The sequence below is a fragment of the Anolis sagrei genome, chromosome 4 (genome assembly GCF_037176765.1).
Source record: "Anolis sagrei isolate rAnoSag1 chromosome 4, rAnoSag1.mat, whole genome shotgun sequence".
Taxonomy (NCBI): domain Eukaryota; kingdom Metazoa; phylum Chordata; class Lepidosauria; order Squamata; family Dactyloidae; genus Anolis; species Anolis sagrei.
This window is the reverse complement of record NC_090024.1, coordinates 233,283,589-233,295,232: the sequence shown is the minus strand read 5'-3', so window position 1 is coordinate 233,295,232 and position 11,644 is coordinate 233,283,589. Positions and strand designations below refer to the sequence as shown.

The window sequence follows — 11,644 nt, the reverse complement described above, 5'->3', positions numbered from 1 at the left end:
AGATTGTGCGAGACCTTTCCTCTTTTTAACCAGAGCTGAAGTTTACAGTCTTTTGACAATCCCTTTCTTCAGATGAGAGTACAAATTTGAGATCTGGTTATGAGACCGAAATGGGAAGTCGGGGAGGGTTGCGACTCATTCAAAACGGGTGAGAAAGTCTACACAGGATCCTTTCGGTTGGCCTTTCCTCCTCGTTATCGTCTTCCTCCCCATTATTATTAGTATTATTATCTCCTTTTCCCAGCCAGATGTGCCTGAGAGAGAGAGAGAGAGAAGGTTTTCTCTCCATTTCTACCCCTGGTTCGCTCCTTATTTGCCGATTTCACCTGCAATCCGGACCTTGAGAGCCGAAATAAAGACTCTGCAGCAGCAACAGATTGAAAAGGGAAAGGTAAATTATATATGTTAAATTATCCAGTCTTTGAAAGGGTTTTAAACTAAAGTAGGGTTTCCCCCCTTCCAACGCAGGATTATAATGCTCTCCTTCCTAATTGACAACAGACTGAAAGTGTGTCCACACTGCACGTGTGTATCGGTTTCATACCGCTTTGTTCCTCCTGTCTCCCTGCGATGGAATAATGGCATTTGTAATTTTCTGAGATGTTTCGAATTTATTGTCGAAGGCTTTCATGGTCGGTTGCTGTGAGTTTTCCGGGCTGTATGGACATGTTCCAGAAGCATTCTCTCCTGACGTTTCGCCTCCATCTGTGGCAGGCATCCTCAGAGGTTGTGAGGTCTGTTGGAAACTAGATAAGCGAGGTTTGTACAGCCCGGAAAACTCACAGCAATCCAGTATGATTCTATGATTCTAATAATAATAATGGGTTGCTGTGAGTTTTCCGGGCGGTATGGCCATGTTTCAGAAGCATTCTCTCCTGACGTTTCGCCTCCATCTATGGCAGGCATCCTCAGAGGTTGTGAAACCTCTGGAAACTAGGCAAGGGAGGTTTGTACAGCCCAGAAAACCCACAGCAATCTAGTATGATTCTAATAATAATAATGGGTTGCTGTGAGTTTTTCGGACTGTATGGCCATGTTCCAGAAGCATTCTCTCCTGACGTTTCGCCTCCATCTATGGCAAGCATCCTCAGAGGTTGTGAGGTCTGTTGGAAACTAGACAAGGGAGGTCTGTACAGTCTGGAAAATTCACAGAAACCCAGTATGATTCTATGATTCTAATAATAATAATAATGAGTTGCTATGAGTTTTCCGGGCGGTATGGCCATGTTTCAGAAGCATTTTCTCCTGACGTTTCTCCTCCATCTATGGCAGGCATCCTCAGAGGTTTTGAGGTGTGTTGAAAACTAGGCAAGGGAGGTTTGTACAGCCCGGAAAACTCACAGCAATCCAGTATGATTCTATGATTCTAATAATAATAATGGGTTGCTGTGAGTTTTTCGGGCTGTTTGTCTATATTCCAGAAGCATTCTCTCCTGACGTTTCGCCTGCATCTATGGCAAGCATCCTCAGAGATTGTGAGGTCTGTTGGAAAGTAGGCAAGGGAGGTTTGTACAGGGTTTGTACTGCCCGGAAAACTCGCAGCAATCCAGTATGATTCTATGATTCTAATAATAATAATAATAATAATAATAATAATAATAATAATAATAATAATAATGGGTTGCTGTGAGTTTTCCGGGTTGTATGGCCATGTTCCAGAAGCATTCTCTCCTGATGTTCGCCTCCATCTATGGCAGGCATCCTCAGAGATTGTGAGGTCTGTTGGAAACTAGGATATTTTATTTTTCGTGTCAGGAGCGATTTGAGAAACTGCAAGTCGCTTCTGGTGTGGGAGGATTGGTCTCTGCAAGGACGTTGCCCAGGGGACATTGCCCGGATGTTTTGATGTTTTACCATCCTTGTGGGAGGCTTCTCTCACGTCCCCGCATGGTGAGCTGGAGCTGAGAGAGGGAGCTCATCCGCGCTCTCCCCGGATTCGAACCTTTGACCTGTGGATCTTCAGTCCTGCTGGCACAAGGGTTTAACCCATTGCGCTACCGGGGGATCCTACTAGAAAAATGGGGAAATGGGGGTTTATAAACTCACAACAACCCAATGTTTGGAATTCTTTCTAACCGCAGCTTCCCTGCTTCCATAGGACTGAGCCCTGTCAGTCGAAGTGAAGTCAAACTACATTCATTCAGCAGTGCAGTTTCACTCCCTGCGCTGTGGCCCGGCTTTCTTTCGGGTCTCTTCCCTTGAAAGTCCACAAAGACCGATAGTTTCCTTGGAAAGTGTAATTCAGAAGGGAATTTCGCTATACTTTCTCCCAGGACGATTAGTATTTATGGTCTCCAAGAAAGAGAAGCCTCCTCTTTGAGAAGGCGGCAAGCTTGTCCTTTTTGCCTTCATTGCCAGATTTTGCAAACTTTACTTTTAGTAAATGTGAAACCGGTTCATTCTTCCTATTCCTTATCATGGAGTCAAGTCAAAAAAACCCAAAAACTCGGCTGTCTTCTTTAGCCAGACACTTATTTGGCAAAGATAACACATTATTATTATTATTAGTAGTAGTAGTAGTAGTAGTAGTATTGTCGAAGTTTTTCTCCTGCATCTATGACATGCATCCTCAAACCTCACAACCTCGGAGGATGCCTGCCATAGATGCAGGCGAAACGTCAGGAGAGAATGCTTCTGGAACATAGCCATACAGCCCGGAACACACACACAACAACCCAGTGATTCGGGCCATGAAAGTCTTAAACAAGTCATTATTATTATTGTATTGTCGAAGGCTTTCATGGCCGGAATCACTGGGTTGTTGTAGGTTTTTTCGGGCTATATGGCCATGTTCTGGAGGCAATTTTTCTCCTGACGTTTCGCCTGCATCTACTTCCTACTTCCAACAGACCTCACTACCTCTGAGGATGCTTGCCATAGATGCAGGCGAAACGTCAGGAGAAATGCCTCTAGAACATGGCCATGCAGCCCGGAAAAACCTACAACAACCCATTATTATTATTATTATTATTATTATTATTATTCTGACACAAAAACACAGTATGTCACAGCAAACGAGATCTATATGCTGGATTTCCTATCACAAAATCACAAGTCGAACACTTCCCAAGACTCTAGGACTGTGTGATTTTATTATTATTATTATTATTGTCGAAGGCTTTCATGGCCGGAATCACTGGGTTGTTGTAGTTTTTTTCGGGCTATATGGCCATGTTCTAGAGGCATTCTCTCCTGACGTTTCGCCTGCATCTATGGCAAGCATCCTCAGAGGTAGTGAGGATGCTTGCCATAGATGCAGGCGAAACGTCAGGAGAGAATGCCTCTAGAACATGGCCATATAGCACGAGAAAAACCTACAACACCCCATTATTATTATTATTAGTCGCCTGAAGGCTGAGAAGAGCGGTATACAAATATAGTAAATAAATTATTATTATTATTATTATTATTATTATTATTATTATTATTATTATTATTATTATTTGAAACACAACAAGATGAGTCCACAGGGGGAAAGGAAAGGTCCCAAGGCTGTTAGGAATGGTGGGAGTTGAAGTCTAAACCATCTGGAGGGCCCAAATTGGCCCATGCTTGCTCTACACTGAACATATGCAGGTTTGAACTGCATTATTTGACAGTGGCGCTCCAGCCTCAAATAACATGGACTCAGTTGGGTTGTTGTAGGTTTTTTCGGGCTATGTGGCCATGTTCAATCTAGAGGCATTCTCTATATGGCCTTATAGCCCGAAAAAACCTACAACAACCCAGTGATTTCAACCATGAAAGCCTTCGACAATACATGGACTCAGTTTCCTCCTAGTCGAAAGCAAGCAACCCCTCTCGCATTTAATAGGAAGCCTGGAGTAAAACTTGCGTTTAGTTTTCTCTCCGCCACCTGTTTTTAAAGCTAGCTTATTACGATCTATTTTATTCTTCTAATCAGAAGTATAGTCCCCTGAGTTCAATGGGATATAAATAAAGTTATTATTATTATTATTATTATTATTATTATTATTATTATTATTATTATTATTATTATGTTCTCTGCGTAATGAGTACTCTAAAAACAAAAGAACCAATGAGCGAAATCACACCAAATTTGGCAGCAAAACGTCTCACAACACAAGAAGTGACCATCACTCAAAAAATTATGATTTTTTCATTTGGAGTTGTAGTTGCTGGGATTTATAGTTCACCTACAATCAAAGAGCATTCTGAACCCCACCAATGATGGAATTGAACCAAACTTGGCACACAGTTCTCCCATGACCAACAGAAAATACTGGAAGGGTTTGGTGGGCAGTGTCCTTTGGTTTTGGAGTTGTAGTTCACCTACATCCAGAGATCACTGTGGACTCAAACAATGATGGATCTGGACCAAACTCTACACAAATACTCTGTATGCCCAAATGTGAACTCTGGTGGAGTTTGAGGAAAATAGAATCTCGACATTTGGGAGTTGTAGTTGCCGGGATTTATAGTTCACCTACAATCACAGAGCATTCTGAACCCCACCGACGATAGAATTGGGCCAAACCTCCCAAACAGAAATCCCATGACCACAAGAATGGGCCACAGCAATGCGTGGTAGGGGACGGCTAGTTATTATCAAATACCTAACAAGATTAGTACACAGCAAACAAGAATACTCTGCTGGCTGTTGTATTGGATCACATGTGGAACACTTCCCAAGTGCCTAGGGCTGTGTGATGTATTATTATTATTATTATTCTCCCGAGTTTTGTGTAGGCTTGTTGTGTTCCTTGGAGCCCTTTCCGACTTATTTATTTATGGGGACTCTAAAGCAGACCAGTCAGTTCCTGAGGCTGAGAGAGAGTGACTTGCCCAAAGCCAGCCTGTGGGTTTTCAGGGCAAAGCCAAGACGTCAACCCTGGTCTCCGGAGTCCAATACTCAATCAACAATACGACATTGGGGCTTGAATATATATGGGACCACCGGGTGGGCTACACATTGTTCAGATTTGCCTGTCCGTGTCTAAATGTCTAAATGTGGATGGATTTTCCAAGAGGAGGGACCCACTTCTGCATTCAGTACTCAAACAGAACCTTAAGGATAGAAAATACATCCAAATGTGTGACATGGCTTGGTTCTAAATCCGCCTTTTGAAAACTTCTGTGTATTTTTCTTCCTCCATCCGCTGCCACCATTGTTTATTATGAAGGTAGAAAGGTGTATTTAAAAAGAAAATGTAATGTCATGAATTCAGTGATATTAATAATAGGAGGAGAAGGAGGAGTAGGAGGAAGAAGAAGAAGAAGAAGAAGAAAGAGAAGAAGAAGGAGGAGGAGGAGGAGGAGGAGAAGGAGAAGAGGAAGAAGAAGGAGAAGAAGAGGAAGAAGGAGGAGGAGGAGGAGGAGGAGAAAAAGAGGAAGAAGGAAAAGAGGAAGAAGGAGGAGGAGAAGAAGAAGAACACGAAGAACACGAAGAAGGAGAAGAGGAGGAAGAAGAAGAGGAGGAAAAAGGAGAAGAAGGAGGAGGAGGAGGAGAGGAAGGAGGAAGAGGAGGAGAAGAAGAGGAAGAACAGGAAGAACAGGAAGAAGGAGAAGAGGAGGAGGAAGAAGAGGAAGAAGGAGAAGAGGAAGAAGGAGAGGAAGGAGGAGGAGAGGAAGAACAGGAAGAACAGGAAGAAGGAGAAGAGGAGGAGGAGGAAGGAGAAGAAGAAGAAGAGGAAGAAGGAGAAGAAGAAGAAGAAGAAGAAGAAGAAGAAGAAGAAGAAGAAGCAGCAGCAGCAGCAGCAGCAGCAGCAGCAGCAGCTTTATGTGTATCCCGAAGGGACATTTCCATAAATTGTAAGCAGGAAACCTAGTTTTTTAGGAGTGTGTTTTAGATAGTGTAAGTCCAGTTCCCATAATTCCATAGCATTGAGCTATAGAAGTTAAAGTGGTGTCAAACTACATTAATTCTGCACTGGAGATACACTCTATGAAACCAACAATTAGATACGCAAAACAGATATCTAATATATGCAAGTTCTTGTGGTGAGTCTCAGGAATTGTGTATTAATTTGGCATTCATTGTTTAAATCAAATCCATCATCACTTGCTATCAAACAGCTTAACAACCAGGCAGACAGAGAGACAGATAAGGGCACTCTTCCACATTTGTTTCGGATTAGGAGTTGTCTCCAGGCCCTGGTCCAAGGTAAAAAAAAAGGTAAAGGTTTTCCCCTGACATTAAGCCTAGACATGTCCGACTCTGGGAGTTGGTGCTCATCTCCATTTATAAGTGGAAGAGCCAGCGTTGTCCTTAGACACCTTCAAGGTCATGTGGCCGGCATGACTGCATGGAGGTATTCGAACCTGTGACCTTTCAGTCAGCAAGTTCAGCTCCTGGTCCAAACCTCCTTCTAATTTGGTACTTCAATCCCTTTGCTTCTTAATTGAATGAATACAGTGGATTTGCAAAATGTCAGTGTCAGCAGACTCGCACTTTGTTTGTGCCATCTATCAATCCGTCTGTCTTTTTGTTAGGGAAAGAAAAACAAAATCTGTGGGCTTGTATTTGGCACCTTGTCTTACATTGGTCTCCTTTTTTTCAAGCATGGTATGCCAGGAGAGTGGAGATCTCTCAAGTCATTTGCCTTCCAGGAATGAATAATGAGAGCAGTCCTATCCATTATTGTTTCCAGTTTGTTTTGAAACTCTCTTTTCACTTATCTCCCCAGTAGATTAAAAAAAGAAAGGCTGTTGCAATGTCCTATAAGAAGTGGGGATACAATGGCAGCTTTCATGCTGTGAGTTTTTAGGGCTGTATGGCCATGTTCCAGAAGCATTCTCTCCTGACATTTCACCCACATCTATAGCAGATGGATCCTTTCACCTCTGCAGGAGTCTACCACCAAAGGCAGCAATGTCCAGACACAAATCAATGAACATGAAAGGCACTGCAGACTAATTCAATCTGAGAAGTCAGCCATAGCAGAGCACTTGGTGAACCAACCTGGATGCAGCATATTATTTGAGAACACAGAAATGCTGGACCACTCTCACAACCACCATATCAGACTACACAGAGAAGCCATTGAATCCCACGAGCATTTCAGTGGTTTCTCTGTGTAGTCCCACATAGTGGTTGTTTCCATCCAGCAGAAAAGTGTTCTTACCATACATCAAGGGAACCACTGACCGCATAGGGAAGCTAATGAAGAAGCACAACCTGCAAACTATCTACAGACCCACTAAGGAAATCCAACAAATGCTATGTTCAGCAAAGGACAAGAGGGATCCTCTCACCTCTGCAGAAATTTACAGTATCCCATTGCAACTGTGGACAAGTCTACAGAAGGACCACCAAACACAGCATTACCCAGACACAAATCAAGGAACATGGAAGGCACTGCAGACTAACTCAACCGGAGAAGTCAGCCATAGCAGAGCACCTGATGAACCAATGCTGGACACACCATATTATTTGAGAACACAGAAATGCTGGACCACTCTAACACCCATCATATCAGACTACTAGGGCTGGGCGGTTTCGTTTCGTAATTTCGTAATTCGTTAAAAATTCGTTATTTTTTTTTTATAACAAAGCGATATTGAACCATTCAGGAGCAACTAAAAAACAAAACGAATTTTTCCAATTCGTTTTGTAATTGTTTCGTTATTGATTCGTTATTGATTCGTTATTGATTCGTAAATGTTTCGTTATTATTTCCGCATGTCTGGTGCAAGTTTTAGGGTTGCTGTTTGTTTTCTCAGTGAAAAAAAAAATTATCACACCAACAGTCAACAACAGAGGGAGAGGGACGTTTTTTTTAGCGTATTGCGCGATCGCAGCCGCCATTAACGAATCGATTCGTAATTGATTCGTAATTGTTTCGTAATTGTTTTATGATTTCCGAAATTTCGTAAATATCGAACTTTTTTAAAGGAAAATTTCGGAATTCTTTTAAATAACGAAATGCAAAAACCCCCTAAAAACAAATCGAGTTTAGAAACAAATTTTTCCGTGTTTGGACAGCCCTACAGACTACACAGAAGACGCCATGGAAATCCACGAGCATGTTTACAATTTCAGCAGAAATCAAGCAACTATGAAAATGAACAAAATCTGGCTACCAGTATTTAAAAACTCCTAAATCAGGACAGTAAATAAAGAACAACACTCAGAAAACAGAAGAATTCCAGACAAGAATCAATCAGGGTCAGCTAACACCTCCCAACAAAGGATCCCCAGGCAGGAAGCAGCCAGGCTTTGAAGCTGCAAGGTTATTCAATGCTAATCATGGTGGCCAATTGTAACATTCATACCTGCCTCCAAAAGACAAGTTCTTTCTCCCACCCCGGACATTCCACAGATATATAAACCTCACTTGCCTAGTTTCCAACAGGCCTCACAACCTCTGAGGATAACTGCCATAGATGTGGATGGTTGCATCGTTTTTACTCCAGTCCCATGGACTGAGGGAGAAAACCTGCTCTAAAATTGTGTCAAGCTACATTCATTCTACAATGGGCAAGCTTGAACAAGTCACACTCTCTCGGCCTCGGAGGGAGCCAATGGACCAATTTTGCCAATACCTCATGATAGCTTCCCCTTAGATCACAGAACTCTGAAACAACTCAAAGCCACACAACAACATAAATTGTTTATTTTCTTCCTTGTGCTGTTTCTTGGACAGATCATCTCAGCCCTTCAGAGCATGGGGAGCAGGGATGGGATGTATGGGCCCCTCCAGAAGTGGTTAGATTGCAACTTCCAACAACCCACACCAATGATTACTTTGGCTAGTAGTCACTGATATGACATGGAACTGATATAATGCCATAGAGTACATCTAACTCCAGAATGAATTAAACTTGAGCCCACTTTAACTGCCATGGCTCAATACTATGGGATCGTGGGAGTTGTAGTTGTACAAGGTCTGTACCCCTGGTGCCTCACCAAACAACAAATCCCATGATTCTATACCATAGAGCCATGGCAATTAATGTGGGGCTAAACTGCATTCATTCTACAGTGTAGTTACCCCTGGGCATCTTTATGCTTTAGACTGTGTGTCTTTACTTTCTGGAGGCACAACCTTATTGCAAAAAGCCTACCTTGGTTCTGAGTCTCCTCCGGGGCAAAAGGTCTACAAATCAAACAGGGCCTGGATTAGGAGCAAGGAGTCTCAAGGGCGCCGTGCTGTCTGTCCCGGGATTGGGAAAGAGGAACTCACCTGGACCACGACCCCTCCTAAATCTAGACCCTCCTAAATCTCCTCTCCTCCTCCTTTTCCTCTTCTTCCCTTCCAGCCCAGCTGTGAATTATTAACAACACCTACCAGTGACTTCTAGATATTTACGGCCTTTTCTCTGCCTCTGCTTCAAGCCAGGGAGCCAATAGTGGGAGATGGGAAAGTGTGCTTTCTAAATATCTATTGTTTTGTCCATGAATTCCTCCTCCCTTTTATTTTTCTTTCCCTGGTTAGTGCTTTGATAGTGTTCCAGCAATCCATTGGAAATCTTTCTGTTGTTGTTGTGGGTCTTCAAGTCTCCCAATTTATGGCAAACCTATCAGAGTTTTCTTGGTAAGATTTGCTCAGGTGAGGTTTGTCATTGCCTTCTTCTGAGGCTGAGAGTGTAGGATTTGCTCAAGTTCACCCAGTGAGTGAACCTCAAACCTCTAGATCTCATTGGCATAAATGTAAGGGAAAGCATGGGCTTTACCTCAATGTTGACTTCACATTTGGCAAGGTTGGGCTTTACCTAGATGTTGACTTCACATTTGGCAAGGTTGGGCTTTACCTAGATGTTGACTTCACATTTGGCAAGGTTGGGCTTTACCTAGATGTTGACTTCACATTTGGCAAGGTTGGGCTTTACCTAGATGTTGACTTCACATTTGGCAAGGTTGCCAAATGTGAAGTCAACATCTAGGTAAAGCCCATGGGTTCCCTTACATTTATGCCAATGAGATCTATAGAAGAGCTAGTGTAAGGGATTTCCAGACAAGAATCAATCAAGGCCAGCTAACACCTCCCAACTGGGAGCAACCCAGTAATTCTGACCATGAAAGCCTTTGACAACAAATCAAGGCCAGCTAACACCTCCCAACAAAGGATTCCCCCAGACAGCAACCAGCTAGGCTTTGAAGCTGCAAGGGTATTAAATGCTAATCAAGGTGGCCAATTGCAACATTCACGCCTGTCTCAAGCAGAGAAGAGTTCTTTCTCCCACCCTGGACATTCCACAGATATAAAAAAACCACTTGCATTGTTTCCAACAGACTCCTCAACCTCTGAGGATGCCTGCCATTGATATGGGTGAAACTTCAGGAGAGAATGCTTCTGAAACATTGCCATACAGCCCAGAAAATCCATAGCAACCCAGCTAGTGTAGTGTTTTGAGATGGGACTTTGAGACAAAAGTAGTAATCCTCCTTCAGCCATCCAAGACCATTGAGCAAATGGCCTTCTCCAAGACACATTTTCACCCTTTGAACCATTTCTGGGTTGGATACTTGAGTAAATCCTACTGATTCCATGAGACTAGTGGTTTGGCTCCTAATGTCTAATTCTACCAGCCTCTTGTAGAGGTTAACTTCCAGAAACTATTAACTTCTCTCCATTGTCTTCTGTTTAAGGCCTGCTCCTCCCAGTGTACTCTTGGTATCCTTGAGCCAATCTATAATGGGGTTTTCTTGGCAATATTTGCTCAGAGGAGGTTTGCCTTTGCCTTCCTCTCTTTTCCAAGGTGACTCGGTGGTTTTCCATGGTTGAGCAGGGATTTGAATCATAGTCTCCAAAGCCATAGTGCAACACTTAAACCAATATAGTTTTATGTGGACTCTACCTCTTGAAGTCTATCATCTGTCCTTCAAGTCAGTGTTTCTTTTAATTTGTTAGCATATATATTTTCCCTTTCCTCCAGTGAGTTCAGTGTTGCAGTCACAGGCCAAACAGTTTCAATATATTTTCATTTTTGTTTCTGTTACAGATCCCTTCTGCTTTATATAGTAATATGGCTCCACACAAAGAATTCAATTATGAATCAAAGTGAAATTTTCCAGAACGTCAGATGATCTTTCTGTGAACTCCTTGGAGTTGTTTTTATTCCTACATATACAATAAACCAATACCAAGTAGTGTACATGTTGTTTTTCATTTTGCCTAGCTCTTATTTTGAATGTGTGGGGTTTTTTTCTTCTTCAAATATTGATGGGATATGTAATGTAAGGAGGGGTTCTTGGAATTCTGTACCAATTAGGTTTAGTGATTCATCAAACTACAAATCCCAGGGTTTCATTGGATGCAGCCACAGTGGAATGACATTCTTATAATTGTGTAATATGAAAGGGCGCTAAGATCAGATACATATTTGGCCACCTGGTCCATTACATCTAGAATGGATTACTGTAATGCAACTGGTACAAAGATTGGCAGCCAGATTACTAACTGGAGCTAACTACAGAGAGCATTCAATTCCCCTACTGAAGCAGCTCAATTAGCTGCCAACAAGTTTCCGGTCTCTAGTGTGTGCGGACGAGGGTAGGGCCTTCTCGGTAGTGGCCCCCTGGCTCTGGAACGCTCTCCCCAGGGAACTTAGACAAGCCCTTACACTACAACGCTTTAGGAAAGAGTTAAAAACTTGTTGTTTTTTCAGCATGCCTTTGATAATGTCTAGACAGTAACCAGAACTGATTGCCAATTACTTAGCACTTTATATTTAGATTCTA

At 42.5% G+C, this 11,644-nt stretch overlaps 1 protein-coding gene across 1 annotated transcript in view; it reads left to right on the top strand.

Moving 5' to 3' along the window:
- The first annotated feature begins 272 nt into the window (after positions 1 to 272).
- Positions 273 to 11,644, top strand: part of GATA5 (GATA binding protein 5) — an 80,938-nt gene continuing 69,566 nt past the window's right edge. Inside the window, exon 1 of the mRNA XM_067468225.1 lies at positions 273 to 391. The gene's annotated coding sequence lies outside the window, so the exon portion shown is untranslated. The remainder of the gene's footprint in view (positions 392 to 11,644) is intronic.